Here is a 19,112-nt window from a genome sequence, read left to right on the forward strand (position 1 = left end):
CAGTTGTGGTCACCTGTCAAAGCAATAAACTCTGTGCAAATCAACAGGTGGAGGGGACCAAAGCCGAGCAAAACTTTCCTAAATTGAGGCGGGGAAGCAGCAGGGCCGGCTTCGACCCACCTGCCAAACTGAGACCCCCTTAAGAAGTCTGTAGAGATTCTCAGTCATCCAGGTCATGGTTGTCCCAAAAGTGCTTTTTCAGGAGGCAACTGGACTTTCTGTTTTTTCTTTTGAAGATGTTTCACTTCTCATCTAAGAAGCTTCTTCAGCTCTGACAAGATAATAGGGAATGGAAGGATTTATACTCCTTACAGACAGCTGGTCATTTGCATCCTTTTAGTGGGTCCTTGAAGTACTTGGAGGCTTATCTGTGTCCTCAGGGTCACCTGAGTAGTCCTAATGGTACCTGTAGTCTGCAACTTTCCTCCCTACAAATCCATTCCTACTCCCAAACCATTCAATGGGTGTTCATCCCAAATTGTATAGCGACTAAAAGGTCTGTAAGAGGAGTGCATAAGCGCACCAGCGTGCCTACCGTTCCTATCCTACTGTCTCCATTCATTTGTACCAATTTACTGTGTTCATATTTATGTTTATACTTATACCTGTTATCTTTTACATGTTTGATAAACTAAAAACTAAAGAAATCAAAATGAAATGAAATGAGATTCTCAGTCAATAGAAATCCTTCCTTTCCAAGGAAATAAGGTATATATTAGTAGATTAAAGGGAATTGCATTAATATTATTAATAGTGGATAGTTAATTAAGATGTAAAGGAATTATACCAACAGTATTAATTGTGGATAATTAAGTAAGTCAAATGTTTTTTAATGTAAAAATTGGATTTGATGATGTTTGTTGCTTACAGCAAAACAGACCAACAGATGAAATGTGAAATGGCAATTTGGTTTAACTTTGAAGACAATTTAAATTAAGAGATGAAGATGAAATATTAAAGGGGAATTTGAGAAACATATTTAAAGATGGAGTTGATGTTATTATAGGAGATTAGAAATTAAGGGCAATTAATGATATTGTTTATGTTTTAAGAAGAAAATAAATTTTAAGATTAAAAAAAATATGGAAAGAGAATAATATGGCTGAAATTGGAAACAGAGATAAGATGTAAAATGGATTATGTATATGAGAGGATGTACAAGAAAAGATCCGGACAACACTTTGATCATAAATATATGTTAAAAAAATGCAATAAAAAAAGAAAAACTTCAAAAACAACATGAAATCCTTCCATTCCCCATTATCCTGTCAGAGCTGGAGAAGCTTCTTGGGTGAGAAGCGAAACGTCTTCAAAAGTAAAAATAAAAGAAAGTCCATTTGCCTCCTGAAAAAGCGCCTGAGGGAACAACTCTCCGGAAGGCTCAGAGCATGCGCGCAGGTAAACCCAGCCAGGTACGCGCCTACCTTTGGCACAGGTGGGAACTCCGAGGCCTCCGCCTCGGCGAGGAGGGCGGGGTCTCTTTCGCTCTCTTGGGCAGAGTCGCTCGGTGCAAGGAGACTTCGCGGCTGACCGACGCCGGGCGGGGCAAAAAGCCGTCTGCGAGCGCTGGGAGGCGGAGGTGGGTGGTGGGAGGTTAAATCGAGCTCAGTCAGCCGGCCAAGCGCGCGTTGCTGGGCGCCGGTAGGATGCGGTTCGAGTAGGCGCTGAGCAAAGGGGAGTTTCTGCGTGGGCTTCGTCGGGGAGAGAAGGCAAGATGAACGGGCCCGAAAGCATCAATTTCAGGCGGATGGCCATCCGCAGGAAATCCAGCCCCAGCTTGCACAGCTCGGCCTTCGTCTTCCAGAGCCCCGCCGCCGCCGCCGCTTCGCGCCTTCAGTCCCCCGCGGCGCCCTCGAGGGAAGCGGGACAGGCGGCGACGGCAGCAGCAGCAGGTACCTTCCCAGGCTTTCCCGCTGGCTCTCCGCCAGGTCTTCCCTTTTCCCCTTCGCTCCCTTGGAGCTCAGCCCCGCACTTGGCGGGGGTTTAAGGTCGCTTTGCGATAAGAAACAAAAAAAGTCGCTGAAGAGGAAAAAGCGCCCGGGGCGAAGTGCCAACGAAGTTCCTTTCTTCCTCTTTTCATCCCCCTCTCCCTTTTGAGCAAACAGTCGGAGCGAGAGCCTCCTTGTAACAACTCCGAGGATAAGTTCCGCCGTAGTTTTAAAGGCCAAGCGAAGTATTGTTAGTAGGGATGGAATGGGGGCGCTTACATAAGAGGCGTTAAAGGAGCTGCACCGAAGAACACGCAGGGATTTGTTTGCACTTCGGGTTAGGCAACAGGTGCGTTTTGCTGCAGTCGTAGCAAAAGGTGACCGACAAACTTGTTTAAATGTGTGTGTGTGTGTTTTGCTATACTTCAAGCAATAAAATGAAGGGTACTAATAGCCAGGCTGCTGCTTCCTTCCCTTGATCTGTCCCATTTGGATCAACCTGCCGGCTGGCATCAGTGGGAGAGGCCTTTTGAAAGATGACAATCTCAGCAAGTAATGTAGTTTAAACAACAAAAATATTCTTTCTTAAGACTTCCTCATGGCTCAGTATTATTTTTTTTAATATTACTGTGAGATTTGTTTTGGCACCTGTTGTCCGCCTTTCTCTCTGCTTAATAAGACCTAGGAGTATATAGAACACAGAATCATCTCTCTGGATCAGTTTCAGTGGTGGGATTCAAATAATTTAACAACCGGTTCTCTGCCCTAATGACCAGCAGGGTAGGTGGGGCTTGGTGGTCATGTGGCCAACTCAACATCACTCACAACAATGGGCACTTCGCCTTAGCTATTACAATGTAATAAGGGTTAACCAGAGAGGCAGTTTCCGTAAGCAGGGCAATACAGATTAGGCTAGAAACAACACCAGAATGTTTCCTTCCTGCCTTCCTTACAGGATTAGCCCTGTAAAGTGGAAAAAAGCAAAATGAGGTTTCTTTCAACAACCGGTTCTCCGAACTGCTTAGAAAGTTACCAACCAGTTCTCCCCAATAGGTGCGAACTGGCTGAATCCCACCACTGATCAGTGTGTACTTTTGACAAAATGGATTGGGACCTTTGAAAGTTATATGGATAGGATTAGTATTTTACCACATTTTATTATAATCATAGGTTAAAATGGCTCTCTGGTGCGATCTGTTATGAGATTCTTCCTACAGTTGTCATCTCAAAAACATTTTTCTCTGATTCTGTGGGATTTAACTTTCTTAGTAAGGAATGCTGTTGAAAGTTTTTAAAAACTTCCTCCTACACTATGGTGATCAAACTAATGGTAACCTAAACCAATGTTCCTTAAATTACTTGACCTGATTATCCTTTTTCCGGATCTGGAATAATACCCTTATCCCCACAAACCAAAAACCAGCCTCTGTTGTTTTACACAGGTGTTTTAGGAGCAACAGCAGTCCCAAACTGGATCATCAACTCACAAATGAGCAGATAGAAATTACAAGCAAGCAAATTGCTCCATTACCTTCAGGCTTTCCCCAACTTACTCTCAATTTAAATAGCAGTGATCTGGGCCAATTGAAAATAAGGATGCATAACCCACCCATCCATCTCCCTGGTCTCAGTTGTTCTTAAAGAAATAGGGATTTAATTTCTGTGCCAACTTTTAACAGGTGTGTGCCATCAAACTTGCAGAGAGTGAACCTATACAAGAAAGCTGAAAGTTGGAAACTGCTTAGGTTGGTTCAAAGTTCCCAACATTTACCTAAAATGTTTATCACATTTATCACAGAGAATAGGACAAGCTTATACAGGTGGTCCTCGATTTATAACCATTCGTTTAGTGACCATTTGAAGTTGCAATGGAATGAAAAAAGGGACTTATGACCATTTTTGACACTTATGACCATTGCAGCATCCCATAGTCCTGTGACCAAAGTTCAGATGTTTGGCAACTGGTATATGTTTATGAGGGGTTGCAGTGCAGGGACCATGTGTGTTTACCTTTTGCAACCTCCTGACACAGTCAATGGGAAAGCCAGGTTCATTTAACAAACGTGTTACTAACTTAACAACTGCAGTTGTTCATTTAATTACGGCAAGGAAGGTTGTAAAATGGGACAAGAATCACTTAAATAACTGTCTTAGCAACAGAAATTTTGGACTCAGTTGTGGTTGTAAATTGAGGACTACCTGTAAAAAACAGGCAATGGAAATTAAGACTAACCAGCTATGCTTCAGTTGATTTATAACTGTTATGAAAAACTCCTAGCTAATATGGGTGGGAAGTAATTGTAAAATAAGATTGTAGAATTATATGTAGAACAAAAATGTAGAACAAAAATATCTATTTTTAGATGTTGGAAAAATAATTTTCTTTTGAAGGCACTTTATAGAATTGCTGAATTTCATTGTGCTAGAAAGTGCTTCCCTAAAATCTCTTCTTAGTAATTGTTAAACATCAGTTTTAGTCTGTAGTTATTGCTTGTGTGGTTAGTGGGTTATATTGGATGACGTTTGTGCAGTTTGTACAAATCTTGATTTGTTGAACAAATCATAATAGTTTATTTAGCTTGTGCAGAACTGTAAGCTCAGTGGGAGAATTTACATCTTAAACTAAACCATCCCTGACCAAACAGGAAAATACTGTGGAATTTGCAATTAATATGGCTGAATTAAGGGATATTTTGACAAACTGCTGGTTTCTAATAAATCAAGAAAGATGCTTGTAAGAAAAAAAAATGCATTTTATCAATTTTATCACGTTGAAAGAGAAATTGATTTTTTTTAAAAAGAAATGCACACTTCAGAATTTTAGTACGTGCTAGTAGATGTGAGCCTTTTATTATTAACCCAGTGTATGAATATTAAAGATTCTGCGTACCCATAGAGATAAAATATATATCAAGTAGCAAAAGGAGATATAGTCATGGTAGAACTGATATTTGTGGTATTTATTATACTTTAAGGTCCATGGAAAGATCAGAAAATATTGTATTTTAATTAATAAGAACTTAAAAAAATGGTAAGGATTGTTATCTCACTGATTTACAAACGATTATTGGAAATTATAGCTTTCTCAGAAAGTTACAAGTAGTTCTTTCTTTGTGACTGCTTGTTCGGCAACCAAAGTTGTGATGCCTCTGAACAAGGAAACTTATTGCTGGTTCTCAAAATTACAGTTGTTGCAGCATCCTTGGGGTGACATGATTGTGATTTGGATGCTTGCCAACTGGCCCACAGTTCCAATTATGACAATTGCCTTTGCAACCTTCATTGCTGGCTTCTACCAAGCAAAGTCAAAAAAGTCAATAAAAAGCTGCAAGTTGTAGTCATGTGACATTGCCCTTAATGAGCAAGCACTGATTTGCACGTGATTATTATTTTTTTGCTTTTACAACCATGTTGCTTAGCAACAGCATTCCCAGTTCAACTATAGTGCATTTTTCTGCAGTATATTTTCCTTTGGGAGAATAATTCAGGAGTTGACTAAATCTAGTTGATTAGCCATAGGAACATTGGCTACCAGAAATATTCTAAGTGCCTTCATGCAGCACTTTTAGCCATCATTGCAGTTGCTTTGAGTTTAGCATGTTGTGTGATTTTAGTAATTCAGTAATCGTGGTTTAGAAATAACACCTTATGGATCAGCATTTTGTATGAAGCCAGCCAACCGTGAGTTGTTCAATAAGCTAAGCGCTGATTGTGGCATGTGAACATGTGATGTGTAAAAGGTTGAAAACAAAAAACAGTATCAATTAAGGTTGTGTCCTAGTGAGCTCAAATTATTGATGTGAGGGAAACGGGTGGGTTTCTGCCAGAGATACTGCTGCTTCGGTGTGCGCGCGATTTGCGTGCGTTCCGCTCACATGCGCAGCCGACTTTAAATAGGTCTGCACATGCATAGAACATTAAAAATGTCAAAAAAAGTGCCACAGCGACCAGTTCAGGGGTGTGGTGAGCTTGCCGTCCCTACCGGTTCAGCGACCAGTCATCATTTCCACTACTAGTTTGCTTGAATCGGTGCGAACTGGTAGCATCCCACCTCTGGAGGAAAATCTGGAATTGCAGGAGGGAGGGGCTCTTTCCAAGAGGGCAAAGAGACAGTGGAATTTGGAAGGTTTATGTCAAGCACTGGGGAAATCTAGAGATTCAGGCAGTTCAAATGAGCATGAAGATTTATTGCAAGCTTAAGCTAGCTACAAGAATCTGAGCTAAAGGTCAAGGGAAATTAGCAGAAGTTAAGAAAGGAATTCAAGGTGGGCTGGACTTATAGCTATTGTGGACACATAGGGACTCATATACTGATGACATGTTGGACCCCTGGTTATCTCCTACAGTCTGGTTGTGAGAAAGAGGGCTAAAAGTGGGTTGCCTCTCCCTAGCAATTCAAAGATATATCTAATAATTATGCAGATAAATTGCTTTAGTCTGGCAAGATTTCTGTTTTGTAGGCGAACAACTACTCAGAAGTAACTTCACGTGTGGTTCTTGGTTCTTTAGGCCTGACTATTTCTGAGTATTGTACATGCTCTTTTTCATTTGGGAAAGGTGAACAAGACCTTGGGAATGTCTCCCAATTTCACTGCTTCTCCCGTTCACTTGCTGCATATAAATCATGTAAGGCGTTTGGAAATATGCTAGCTATTTGAGTTATGGCTGCAGGGAGAGAATTTTTACAACTGCAGCATTACTGGATAGATAGCCATTCTTCTTCTTCCTTATTAAACATACATTCGAGTTGATCTGTAGTTTTTTTTAAAAAAATTCAGCACATTTTTATAGCATGTGGTTGATTGTGACTCTTTTCATTGCAACGAAAAGAAGTATGGAAGGCTTCTTGACACTGTTGAAAACGTTAGGAAGAATTCTAATATACTCCCACAGTATAAAGCAGTGTTATCATAAACAGGAAGTGGGTGGGCTCCAGAAAAAATAATAATTATATCTTCATAAATAAGCTCTGGAAATACCTATCTTGGAGCAAGATTTCCAGCATGATTACCATGGTGTCTGGGGATTTATTATATTTTACACACATTTTTTAAAAGTAATATAGGATTATTTCTTATACAGGTAATATACCTGTCTTTAACTATTTTCTAAACCAGTTCAGGATCCAAGAGAGAATATAAATAGATAGAGACGAATGTATCCCTGAATAGGAACCAGAAATATCTTCCAACCAATTTTCCCATTTTTTTTTTGCTTTTCCAGGAAGGCACAAGAAAAAGGGAGTTTTGTCTTAGGCGTCACATGTGATCAGGTTCTTTTTGAACTGGTGAGGTGTATTTTGCTTTGCAAGGTTGGCAATTGACACAGAAAACCTGCTTTTTTACTATTTAGCATAAAGTTATTACAGAAGTTATTTACAACAGGTGCATACAACACAATCCCAATCTTCACCTGAAGTCAGGTTTCTTCCTATTTCCTTTCCAGAGAAAAATCTCCTTCTAGCTCTCCTGCTTCCTCCCCCTTTCTAGGGTTATCAAGAGTGAAAAGAAAAGACCGGGCTGGATTTACTGTGCTCAGCACACTTTCTTCTGGACCTGATCAGCAAGCACCTACTGCTTCTCCGTTGTGGAAAGAACCTCTCTCAAGGTGCTCTCCTCCTCCTTCTGGCATAGAGATGTCCTCTGTCCGGGTTTTGATCTTTTTTCTTCCAGGGAAACCATGGATGAACTTCACTTTTCCCTCCCTGACCAAGAATGGTCAACTGATCTGCATGATTGCATAAATTCAATCTCCAATTTTTCCCTCTCCAGCCACTCTGTTTTGCACCTTTTTCTGTCCTCTCCCTCTCTCCTCCCCTCCTCTCTCTCATTTTCCAACTTTGGGCAGTCCATCAGCCTATCCCCCAGTCACTAAGGAATTGTTTGACCCTCGCTCTGTCCCCTCAGTCCCCAACACCTACCGTAGTTTTTTTTTGCTATAAGATGCACCGGAGTATAAGACGCACCAAGATTTTGAAGAGGTAAATTAAAAAAAAAGGTTTTTGCACTCTCCAGGCCTCTCAAACCCTCCCCGTTTTTGTTTGTTTGTTTGTTTGTTAAAAACAGGGCATGCAGAGAGTTTGAGAGGCCTGCAAAGTGCTCCTAGGGCTGGGGGGCTGGGGGGGGGGGCAAAAACAGGCAAAAATGGCCTGTTTTGTTTTGTTTTGTTTTTTTTGCAAAAATGGCCTTTTTGCAAAAACAGGGCATGCATAGACTTTGGGAGGCATGTAGAGTGCTCCTGGGGGTGGGAGGGGGCAAAAAGGGGCATAAACGTGCCCATTTTTCACTCATTTTTGCCCTCCCCAGCCCCCAGGAGCCCTTTGCAGGCCTCCCAAACCCTCTGCACATCCATTTTTGTGAAGGGGGTGGGGTTTTGGGAGGCCAAAAATGCAGAGCCGAGGTGACGCAGTGGTTAAATGCAGCACTGCAGGCTACTTCAGCTGACTGCAGTTCAGCAGTTCGGCTGTTCAAATCTCACCGACTCAGGGTTGACTCAGCCTTCCATCCTTCCGAGGTGGGTAAAATGAGGACCCGGATTGTTGTTGGGGGCAATATGCTGACTCTGTAAACCGTTTAGAGAGGGCTGAAAGCCCTATGAAGCGGTATATAAGTCTAATTGCTATTGCTGTATTCAGTGTATAAGATGCATCCAGATTTTCTCCCTCTTTTTTGGGGGGGGGAAGATGCGTCTTATACTCCGAAAAATACGGTATATACTAGGCTAGACATTGGGATTGCTGTGTCTGCATTGCTCCACAACAGCCCTGGCTGAGAGTCAAGTCAGCTTTATCAACCTTAGTCATGGCCAAAATTGAGCTTTTTCTCAAAGTTCTCATTCCGTTTGCTGCCTCGCACCAGCAGACTTCCAGCTACGCCCAGCCACTAAAATCCACATGCCACGTTAGGTGAAAACCAACTGGAAATAGAGGTCAGGGCAGTTTAGTTAATCACTAACTAATTAGCTGCATAGAATAGAACAGTTTCAAAGTACAATCTTCTGTTCACGAAGATCAGAACTTTTATTTAATGTAGTAAGTTTAAAATCGCTTTTTAAAAAATTTATACCATTTATATATACTCTGGTTTTATTCCAGGATGCAGAAGATTCAATGTATGTTGTTCTCCTTTCCTTAATTTTCCATTGCTTCAGTCTTTTAAGACTGAAGGCAGTCAACTAATTTGCTTTATGAGTGAGTAGGGATTTCAGCCAAAGTGTTCTGGGTTTTTGAGAGTTTCAGAGAGGCTCCTAGCTATATGAAATTAATTTCCCTGCTATCTGTTGACCCATTTGTCTTACCTGAAATGAATTCTCTATACATTACTTTCTACTTATTACAGCTACTCAGGAAATAGAAAGCGACTAGTGTAGCCTGAAACATAGAAATGTTACACCAAAAGCGGTTTCTTCTCTTGCTACCATGGGTAGCCCTTGTTTGCTTTATGGTTATATTATTCTTCCTGTATCCTTTATTATTATATTATTCTTTCTGAATCCTGCAGTGATTTGGTGGACAAAATGCTGTCTTCAATGGTACAGTACAGGGTGCTTCATCACACGTTAATTGAAAAGTCTTCTGGGCTCAGTAAATGATACTGTGACTGAATAGTTTCTTCTATATATTGAATGGAATAAAAAACTTTGGGTGTAAGTTGTTCAGTTGGGAAGAAATACCATCTCTTCAATATTATTAACTGAAACAAAGTTGATTAATAATGTTGCTTATACGTTAGGCTGAATTAATAATTCTTTTCTGGTGATGTGCCTTTGTATATAAAATATAGGGTAACCCTTGCTGATAGAACAAGCAGCAGAAAGAAGTGACATATATTTAGCAGTCAAATGTATGAGTACAATAAAATTAAACTCATGCTTAAACCCAACAAGGAACTGAGAAATGCCCATTTTCTGATTCATTCAGAGGTGAACATCAAATTTAATTTGTAACTTCAAATGGGGATTGGCTATGACAATTGAGATAAAAGGGTCCTTGGTTCTTTCTAAACTTGTTTTTTTTGCAGACATTTCATTACCCAAACTAGTAACATCATCAATGCCAGTAGGGAGTGGAGTTTGCTCTTATTTTATATTTTAGTGGCTTGTCCTTTTCAGTGTTGGTGGTTCTTTCGTTTGGTTTTTAATTGGACTGTTTGCTTATTTCAAGCCTGAGCTACAAATATTCTCTTCTGTTGGCACCTGAGATAAGCTGTAGGTTGTCTTGGTGGCCATGAAATCCTGACTTTTTTCTTTGTCCAAGGAAAAGAGTCTAAAGTCACCCAGAGCAGCCTGGGTGGACCTTCACAACTACAGCAATGGCTCAAGCAACGGTGGCAGGCTGTGCAATTGAGTGGGCCATACAGCTGCAAAATCCCAATTTTATTTTTCTAAATCTGATCTCCCAAATAAAGCCTTACATCTTGGGGAGAGTGATTCCTAGAACCCACAGGGCTTCCTGGCAAGCAATTTGTCACCTCTCCCTTCCTCATCTTAGAGTCATGACTGAATCCTACCATCCAGCCTGGTCTTGGTAATAGAAGCCAGGGCTGTTAGAATAGAATAACAGAGTTGGAAGAGACCTTGGAGGTCTTCTAGTCCAATCCCCTGCTCAGGCAGGAAACCATATACCACTTCAGACAGATGGTTATCCAACATCATCTTAAAAACCTACAGTGTTGGGGCATTCACAACTTCTGGAGGCAAGCTGTTCCACTGATTAATTGTTCAAACTGTCAGGAAATTTATCCTTAGTTCTAGGTTGCTTCTCTCCTTGATTAATTTCCACCCATTGCTTCTTGTCCTGCCCTCAGGTGCTTTGGAGAATAGTTTGACTCCCTCTTCTTTGTGGCAACCCCTGAGAAATTGGAGCACTGCTACCGTGTCACCCCTAGTGCTTCTTTTCTGTTCTCTTGTCCAGGACTAAATCTAAATGACGGTATATTTATTTGTGTTGAGTTTGATAAAGATGAGTAGCTGCAAATTTATAACAATCTCTTCCCCTCTAATGGCCGTGACCCGTCAAAACCGCGGTCGACAAAACCGCACTCGATGAAAGCGCGTACCTGACGTCATCAGCAGCGCGACGAAAAAAATTAAAAAATAAATTAAATTAAAATTAAAATAAAATTAAAGCAAGCCGATTCACATAAAGGTAAGGGTTAGGGTTAGGGTTAGGTTAAGGGTTAGGGTTAGGTTTAGGGTTACGTTAAGCGTTAGGGTTAGATTTAGCGTTAGGTTAAGGGTTACCATTAGGTTTAGCGTTAGGTTAAGGGTTAGTTTAGGGTTAGGTTTGGGGGGGTTAGGGTAAGGTTTTCGCTTTAATTTTAAATTTACAGCTCACAGCGTGATGTTTTCGTCGCGCTGTGATGATGTCACGTACGTGCTTTTGTCAAGCGCGCTTTTGTCTACCGCGGTTTTGTGGTGGAACCCTAATGGCATGCACCTGTCATCTGCCATATTTCTCTCTATTCTCATCCTCTCCCCCTCTTGTTTCCAGCTATCTTTGCATTCTCCTTCATCAAGCTTCCTGTGGGACCCCAAACTGGTGCAGACATCTTCACTGTGCCACAACATATGCCACTTGGCTTACCCACTAAACCACTTGGACAACAAAGTTCTTATTCTTTTTAATGCAATGATTCATTTACGACAAACCAGCAGTTTAAATAAAACAAGCTCTTATATATGTCAGTGAATAACTACTGTACTTTTTTCAAAGATGGCTTCACAGTGGAGAAGAGTGTGAAGAATAGCACGATACTCTCCTCTTTCTTCTAAATGCATATGAATGGATTTAAATTCACACCATTAAAAGTTGCTTTTGAATTTGGGTAAAGCAGGAAAAAAAAAATCTACGTGAAACAAAACCACATTAGATTCTGTCTTTAAAGCAGCAACTTTTCCTATTGGTTAACATGTAGTTGGGGGGATAAAGAAATGGGTTAGGCTGAAGGACAAGGTGTGGAAAATTACCAGTGTTTTTCCCTTTACTCCTTAGCCTCTCTATATCAGCAGGTAAAAGAACCAATGCTTTTTGATGTTGTTCTGCCTAATTCCTCTTGGACATCCTCCACATCCTTTGGTACTGCAGTGTTAGGGCTCCCAGTTAAAAGAGAAGGCTTACTAAGATTTTATGGATGATGTGGACCCAATATAGTTGAAGAATACCAGGTTTGGAAGGCTGCTGTAGGGAAGTGAGTTGCTCCCAGGGGCACTGGGGCTAAAGCTTAAGAGCTTTGATTGGTGACCTTGATCCACATTCCTGGGTGGCTTTAAGCTGTCATGAGAAACAGTCTGTGCTTGTTTTGGCCAGCCATGACAGTTCCCTTTCTTGGCAGATTTAAAGCTATTTCCTTAAATCCACTCTGGCATGAGAAATGTGTATATAATTATTATAGCCCTTTTTTGAATTCTTTGATGGGAGACTCAAGATAAGTCTGGTATCTACTGATGACAGTTTCCATGTATAGATGTCCATTACATGTGGGGATGAGGCAGCAGTGGGTTCCAGATCCCGTTGCAGCCAGTACGCTGAGTACAGGGCCATAGCATCCTCGTCGGGCACATGCACTGCGCACCCATGCACAGGCCACTGCCCTGCGACACCCAGCTGTTTGGCGGATGCTGTGTGCACGTGCACAATTGGCCTGTTTGCATCAAAAACTGGTAAGGAACGCGGGCAGGCGGGTGGGCCAAACGAGCCACCGTTCTGGTATGGTGGCCGCTGCTCCCAGCTACCACCTGGACGCCCTAACCCAGCCGTACCACCCGGAACCCACCACTGGGTTGAGGGCTTAAAATACACATGCACTTTTAACTCAACTTCCTAGCTCCCAAATGAACTTTTAAGTTCTATTTAAAAGAAAACACAGCAAGACAGTTCATTTATTTCAGCCATCTATGCTCCTCATCCTAGTCTCTGCATGGTATTTTTTGCTTCCAAGGATTTCAGTTTCGAGAATTGATGTAGTAGATATTTTCAGTCTTTAACATTGTTATGTAAGACTATCTGCTACAACCTCTGTGAAAATAAAGGTAGTAAGTTATTCAATGCACATGCTGTCTAAATTTAAAACCATAGGTAATGACATTTATAACTGAAGGGTATTTTTAAATAGCAATAGCACTTAGACTTATATACTGCTTTGCAGTCCTCTCTAAGTGGTTTACAATGTCAGCATATTGCCCCCAACAGTCTGGGTTCTCATTTTACTCATGTCAGAAGGATGGAAGGCTGAGTCAACTTTGAGCCTGGTGAGATTCGAACTGCCAAATTGCAGGCAGTCACCAGTCAGTAGAAGTAGCCTGTAGTACTGCATTCTAATCACTGCGCCACTGCACCTTTTAAAGAGTTAAAAGCCTATGAGTCATATCATAAAATCTATAGATGCAAACTCAAAAATGTCCCAGAAGTTCCCTATGCTTTTTCTTTTATTATTCTTTCCTAAACAGTTTTTTTTTTGCTAAAAGACCTTTTTATTATTTACCATATTAATTGCAGATTATCAAACCTCCCTTCTGCACAACCCAGTTAACCAGACAGATTAAAGGATCACCAGACTTGTTTCTATGTGCACATTTCACTTTTATTGAATTTAGGTTCAACTGTAGCAGATTACATTTCACCTTGAAACAGAAGTACCTGTCTTGGCTTGCTCCAGGTCAGGTAAAAGTGAGGTCTGTTTGGAAAATCCTACAGTCCTGCATGTAGAATTGTGCATCAAGCCACATTTTCTACATCGGTAATTTCAGGAATAGGAGCGTCCAGTTCTCAAATATAGCAATAATTCTATAACTTCAAATAATTTTGGTAGAATATTCAATAGGGTGTCAGATTTCTTCGCCTGTGAGGCCAAAAGATTTGACAATCTGATAGTGTTTAGTTTTCAGATTGAAAAAAGAGGATTAAATAGTGCTGACATCTGATCTTTATTTAATTTGCAGTAATCTCTATTTTATCCTGAGATTGATAGAGGCTGTAGATTTTACTATCTTAGTGTTTCTTCCAAAACAAAAAATATATATGCAGAACTGGTAATTTTTCCAATGTTTTAGTAATTCTGCAGACAGAAATCTTTTATATAATGAAAGGTGTTAAAATCCAAAGTGCCTCTTTGGCTCCAATTCTGTAGATGCTTTTATTTTAATTAGATGCTGTGATCCAATTATTGCAGTTTCTATTTATGCTTTATGTTGAGTTAGAGTTGAGTCATTATCTGTAACATGAGAATTGATGTACAGTGAAACCCAGACATTTCTTGCTTAGCAAAAAGCAAGTCAAAAGTTACTTTGCGACCGATCATTTCAGAGGCTTGTAAAGCTAAGGAAGGATGAAACAAGATTGCAAGCACACTTGAGGTTCACTTAGTGACGGCTTTGCTTAACAATTGAATTTCCAGTTGTAACTGGTCACTTAATGAGGACTGTCTATAATAACAGTTTGTACAGTACTTGAATGCTCTGATTCCTTAATAGGAGATAAAACTGTGTTACAGATTTCTCTTAATCAGTTTTGTAACTTTGTATGTTTAAGTAAATCCCATGACGTTTTAGGGACAATTTTAATCCTCCCTTGCAATTCATATTATTGCCTCTGCCTGGAAGTTACCTTGAAGACATATGTTGTGGCCCGCCAACGGCCAGCAGAGCTGGCAGCAGATTCGGACAGTGAGGAGGTTGGGGAGGAACATGGGCCAGTCCTGGAGTCTGGGGAAGGCTATGATGAGGCCTCTGTGTCAGAGGCAGAGAGGGGGCCAGAGCCCTATGTCAGTTATTAACTGCCTTCAGAGTCAGACATTAGTGGGGCAGACGAACAGCTGGAGCCTGTTCCCAGTATGCGCATACGCAGAGTTGCCAGACGAAGGGAACAGTTAAAGAACAGGGGTCAACTTGGGAGTAAGGCCACAGGTCGATGATGAATGGCCCCTCCCAGAGGAAATAAAAGAGGAGCGAAAGGGGAGTGGAATTTGCAGGAGACAATTAGTTTGCTTAATTGGTTCGTGACTCTCCGAGACTCCTTGCCAAGTTTTGCAGACATCAGCCTGTCAGCTCTCCAAGCCAGATAAGCTTTGTGACTGTAAATCCTCCCTTGAAAGACTTTGCAGGATGTGAGTGAGCAGAATTCACATAAATTAATAAAAGGGGTTTTTGTCGGGACCAGGAGTTTGTTTCGTGCTCTTGGGAAGCCAAGATCTGAACAACACATACCTGTGTGTTGCGATATACGTGCAGGTATGCATCTGCCATACTGTAACACGTATAGAACAGAAGCAATAATTAACCATATGATTAAATCAGTAAACTAAAAGCAATAATTGGCCATATGATTAGATCAGTAAGGCAAACTGTCCAACTCCAAGCGTTGATTAAATCAGTACCCTTAACACTAAGCAGATCAGCAACCACAGACTTGTAACTAAGCGCTGATTAAATCAGGGGTTACAACTGTTTAACTCTCAAACATTAATTAAGCATTGGATGTTTGCATGATGATAAAAGGTTTATTGACTATGAGTGTTCTTCAAGTCTACATGAGAGTAAATGAGTTACCATATACTGTAAGCTTGCACAATCATGATTGGTCCGCATTGGCTATGTGAATCCACCCCTCCCTTGTGTATGATCAATAAAAGAAGCCCCCAGACTTCGTTCTGGGTCGGTTTCGTCCCGAAGGAAATTCGTGTCCGAGTCTTCTTTCCTCATTGGCTTCATGAACCACCCGCGGAGAAATCGCATCTGGTGACCCCGACGTGATCCGTGCTGCCCATCTCATCTCACCCTCGGCCGGGAAAAGCCTCGCATCCAGGGCCGGCCGTCTGCGAACGGAGCACCCTCTCAATTCGTGAGTATGGGATCGGGTTTCTCGAAAGAACAGGAAGCGCACCTTCATGAGCTTCAGGATATCTAAATTTTCTAGTGTAATTATTCAAGCGATGGGCAAGTCGCTTCCCGTTTTCCCCTCAAAAGCATTTAATTGACTTATTGACTGATGTCTAAAATCATTGTCCAATCTACCCGGAAAAAGGGGTCTTTAAAACTCTCCTTATGGATAAAATTGGGCACCTACTTCCATGAGGAACCCCGAGCCCCTCCGGGCGTTTTAACAACATGGCGTTTACTTATCAAAAAAGCCTAGCAAGCCCCTTCCTCTTCCCTTCTCTCTTCTTCTCCATCAACATTGAAACATGTGATCACCTTTTCTGGTCAGGGCTCAAGCCATGTGGCCCTGTCCAACAGTAAACCATCTTTCCAAGCAGCCTCCATGTCTCCAGTGTCTTCTTCCCCACTTGGAGCTGAACCCAGAAGGACATTTCTCTCAACAATTGGCGACCCACAGATGGGACTCCAAGCTAGCCTAACAAATGGATATGGCCCAGGTAAGCCTCCCATGCCGGCAAAGACCCCATTGAGTCTGTGGGTGGACTTTATCTTGGCCTTAACCATTGGATCTAGGTTTTAAAGGGGTTTTGAGTTTGAGCTCAAAGGCTGCCTGGAAAGAAGGTGAGTACCTTAAAATTTTAATTCTCTAAAGTTTAAATTTTTGTTGTTGTTTCTGTTGCTCTGTGATAATACAGGAAAACTAATTTGGCTACATAAAGGTACTTAAAAGAAAAGGGGAAAATGTTGAGGTTTCTTTTTTTCTCCTGTCTCTTTGTCTCTTTGTCTTCTATGTAACAATGTTTGTTTGTTAAGATTTGTGCCTTCCCTAATTTAACAGATTTGTGCTGGGAATGTAGGATGTGAAAACCTGAGAGTTCTGTTTTTTCCCTTCTTATTTTCTCCTTGTTCTTATGTAAATGTGTGCCTAAGTCTTTGTGCACCCTCAAGGTAATTGTAACTAAGTAATTGTCTTCAATCCAAAAGACAAGGATTTTAAAGTGTTCAAAGAAAGAAAAGAGTAAACTGGCAGAAATTGCCTTCGCTCAGTTTGTTGCCCCCCCCAAAAAAAGTACAGATAAGGTTTTTTTTTCCTTCCTTCCATCCCTTTGCCTTAAAGTAACAACCCAGGAAATGTTTTAAGTTCATTTACAGGAAAAGTTTCATCCTTGCTTCTATCGTGTGTTTAAATGATTTTACCTGTTTATTTCCTTCCTGAAGCATGTGAATCCAAACCCCACTTTGCATCTGTGATATCCCCATAATGTTACCAGTTTATCTGTTTAGTAACTGATGATTTTACCTTTTTTTTTACTCTGCCTGCAAGCTTTCTACCCACCCAGCCCCAAGCCCCTCCCTTACCCTTAATCCCCCAACAATGCCTTTTCTGTGGGGGAGGGAACCTTGTTTTCATGTTTTTCAGGCCTGGAAGATTTACTCTTCAGGTGAGTAAAGTTTTTTCCTTTTGGGGGAAGGAGGAGAGTGTTGCCTTGTGTGTGCGTGTAAAAGATGAAGGAAATTCCTACTAAAGGTTTGCCTTCACCCTGAGTAAAAACCCTCTGCACATTTATCTGGCCAACCTACTCGAAACCTGGCCCCTAGAAGACAGTTTTCATTTAGATTTTGTAACAAGTTTGCTGATTTTCTGGCCACCATCAGATGAACTGAAGAGAAATTCCACCTGAGTTTCTTCCCCGAAGTGACTAAGGAGTCCACAGGGATATGTTAGAAAATTGTTGCAGCTGTAATAGTTGTCTTTTAAATTTAGCAGGTAACGAGGTAAAGCCTGACTGAATGGGAAGACCTAGGTAATTGGACTTGATTACTTTGATGTAATGTCTGTTAAAAAAATTCTTAGGTGTGCATCTAATAACATGTAGAATTGAATTGAATTGATGGTGATATGTTTGATCAGCTAGCTAAATAAATAAATAAGCTTGGGCTTGAAGCTGTGGGGGAGGGAAGAGTAGTTAGGATTTAAGCTGCTCTCTTGAGTTTCCCCACTGCTTGGAGAATGAGCCATAAGTTCTCCAAGGAAAGAAATTTGAAGATTTAAAGTGACAGGACCTCCCCCAGGCCTGAAAAGTGTTGTTTCATGGTATGTGTGCATGTGTGTTTGTAATCATTTTCAGACCTGGAGGGAAGTTGAGATCTCTTAATAATAGAAAATGGAGCTCATTGGCTTATGTACAGCTCCCTGAAATAATTGTAATGATTGCTTTGTATGAAAGAAGAATGAAATGGGATTTTTGTGTGTGAAGTTAATTTACACAAGCAGTCTGATTGCAGTGCAAATGTATGTCAATGGTAAAAGTTGGTATGAATGTACTTTAATTCCTTTCATATAAAGAAACAGTAAGTTGCAAGGTTGTTTAATGGTATGTGTGTGTATGCTTGTGTGTTATGATTGGTTGGCATGAGCAAGCATGATTGCAGTATGAATGTATATGTCCCCGAAAGTGATAACTGAAGAGATCCAAAGACCTGTGATTGCCTGCGTGCCCCCCCCCTTTTCCCCTCTGGGTCATTCTTTGGAGGGAAGCAGGAGAAATGGGGAGAGTGTGTGTCTGCTCATTTTTTCAGTGAGCGTGTGTAGATACCTGTGAATGCCTCTGCATCCCCCCCCCTTCTTTCCCTCATTCCTTTTTGAGTCATTGAAGGGGGGCTGAAGTTTTCTGCTCATTTTAACTATTTTTTTTCCTCTCTCTTCTGAGAAATTTGGAGTAAATGGGTGACTTGCTCCTTCACCTTTACCTTTTACTGTTATCTTTTCATCTATAAAAGTTATGCAATTGCATTTCCTTTTCTGCTCTGAATACAATTTTGATTTTTTCTCTTTTCCTTCTGGAACTTTTTGAGGTTTAAAATGCTTAATTAAACCTATAAACAGAAATGATTTTGAGATATTTTGCTTACATTTGTAAATGTTCTAACATACTTGTTGAGAATTTGCTTCCATCTGAATGAAATCTAATATTTTGGAGCGTTCAAGTACCTCTTTTTTAATTGCATTTTTTTTTAAAGCTATTTTTCTTCCCTTTCTCTTTTACACCTGAGTGCAATTTTAAAAGCTTGTGAGTCAAGGTACTCTACCTTATGATATTTTGTTTGTTTGTTTGCAACACAAGTTGTTGTCTCTTTTGAAAATTTACTCATCTTACTGCAAAAGTGTTTCAATCATAGAAGCAGTGGGAATGTCCTGTTCCATGAAATTTACATCATTTACATTGTCTGCCTTCTGGAATAATGTTTGGATTTCCACATTTGGACAGAATGGGTGAGATTCCACAACATGGGACTGTGTCTGTATAGAAC

The 19,112-nt window shown here is 40.8% G+C and overlaps 1 protein-coding gene across 1 annotated transcript in view; it reads left to right on the plus strand.

Annotated features, from left to right (window-relative positions):
- The first annotated feature begins 1,989 nt into the window (after positions 1-1,989).
- Positions 1,990-19,112, plus strand: part of FGD4 (FYVE, RhoGEF and PH domain containing 4) — a 140,222-nt gene continuing 123,099 nt past the window's right edge. The window contains exon 1 of the mRNA XM_087722983.1: positions 1,990-2,265. The gene's annotated coding sequence lies outside the window, so the exon portion shown is untranslated. The remainder of the gene's footprint in view (positions 2,266-19,112) is intronic.

This window comes from Thamnophis sirtalis, unplaced genomic scaffold (assembly GCF_051295495.1).
Source record: "Thamnophis sirtalis isolate CommonGarterSnake01/CBP01778 unplaced genomic scaffold, rThaSir2_p1.2 scaffold_9, whole genome shotgun sequence".
NCBI lineage: Eukaryota > Metazoa > Chordata > Lepidosauria > Squamata > Natricidae > Thamnophis > Thamnophis sirtalis.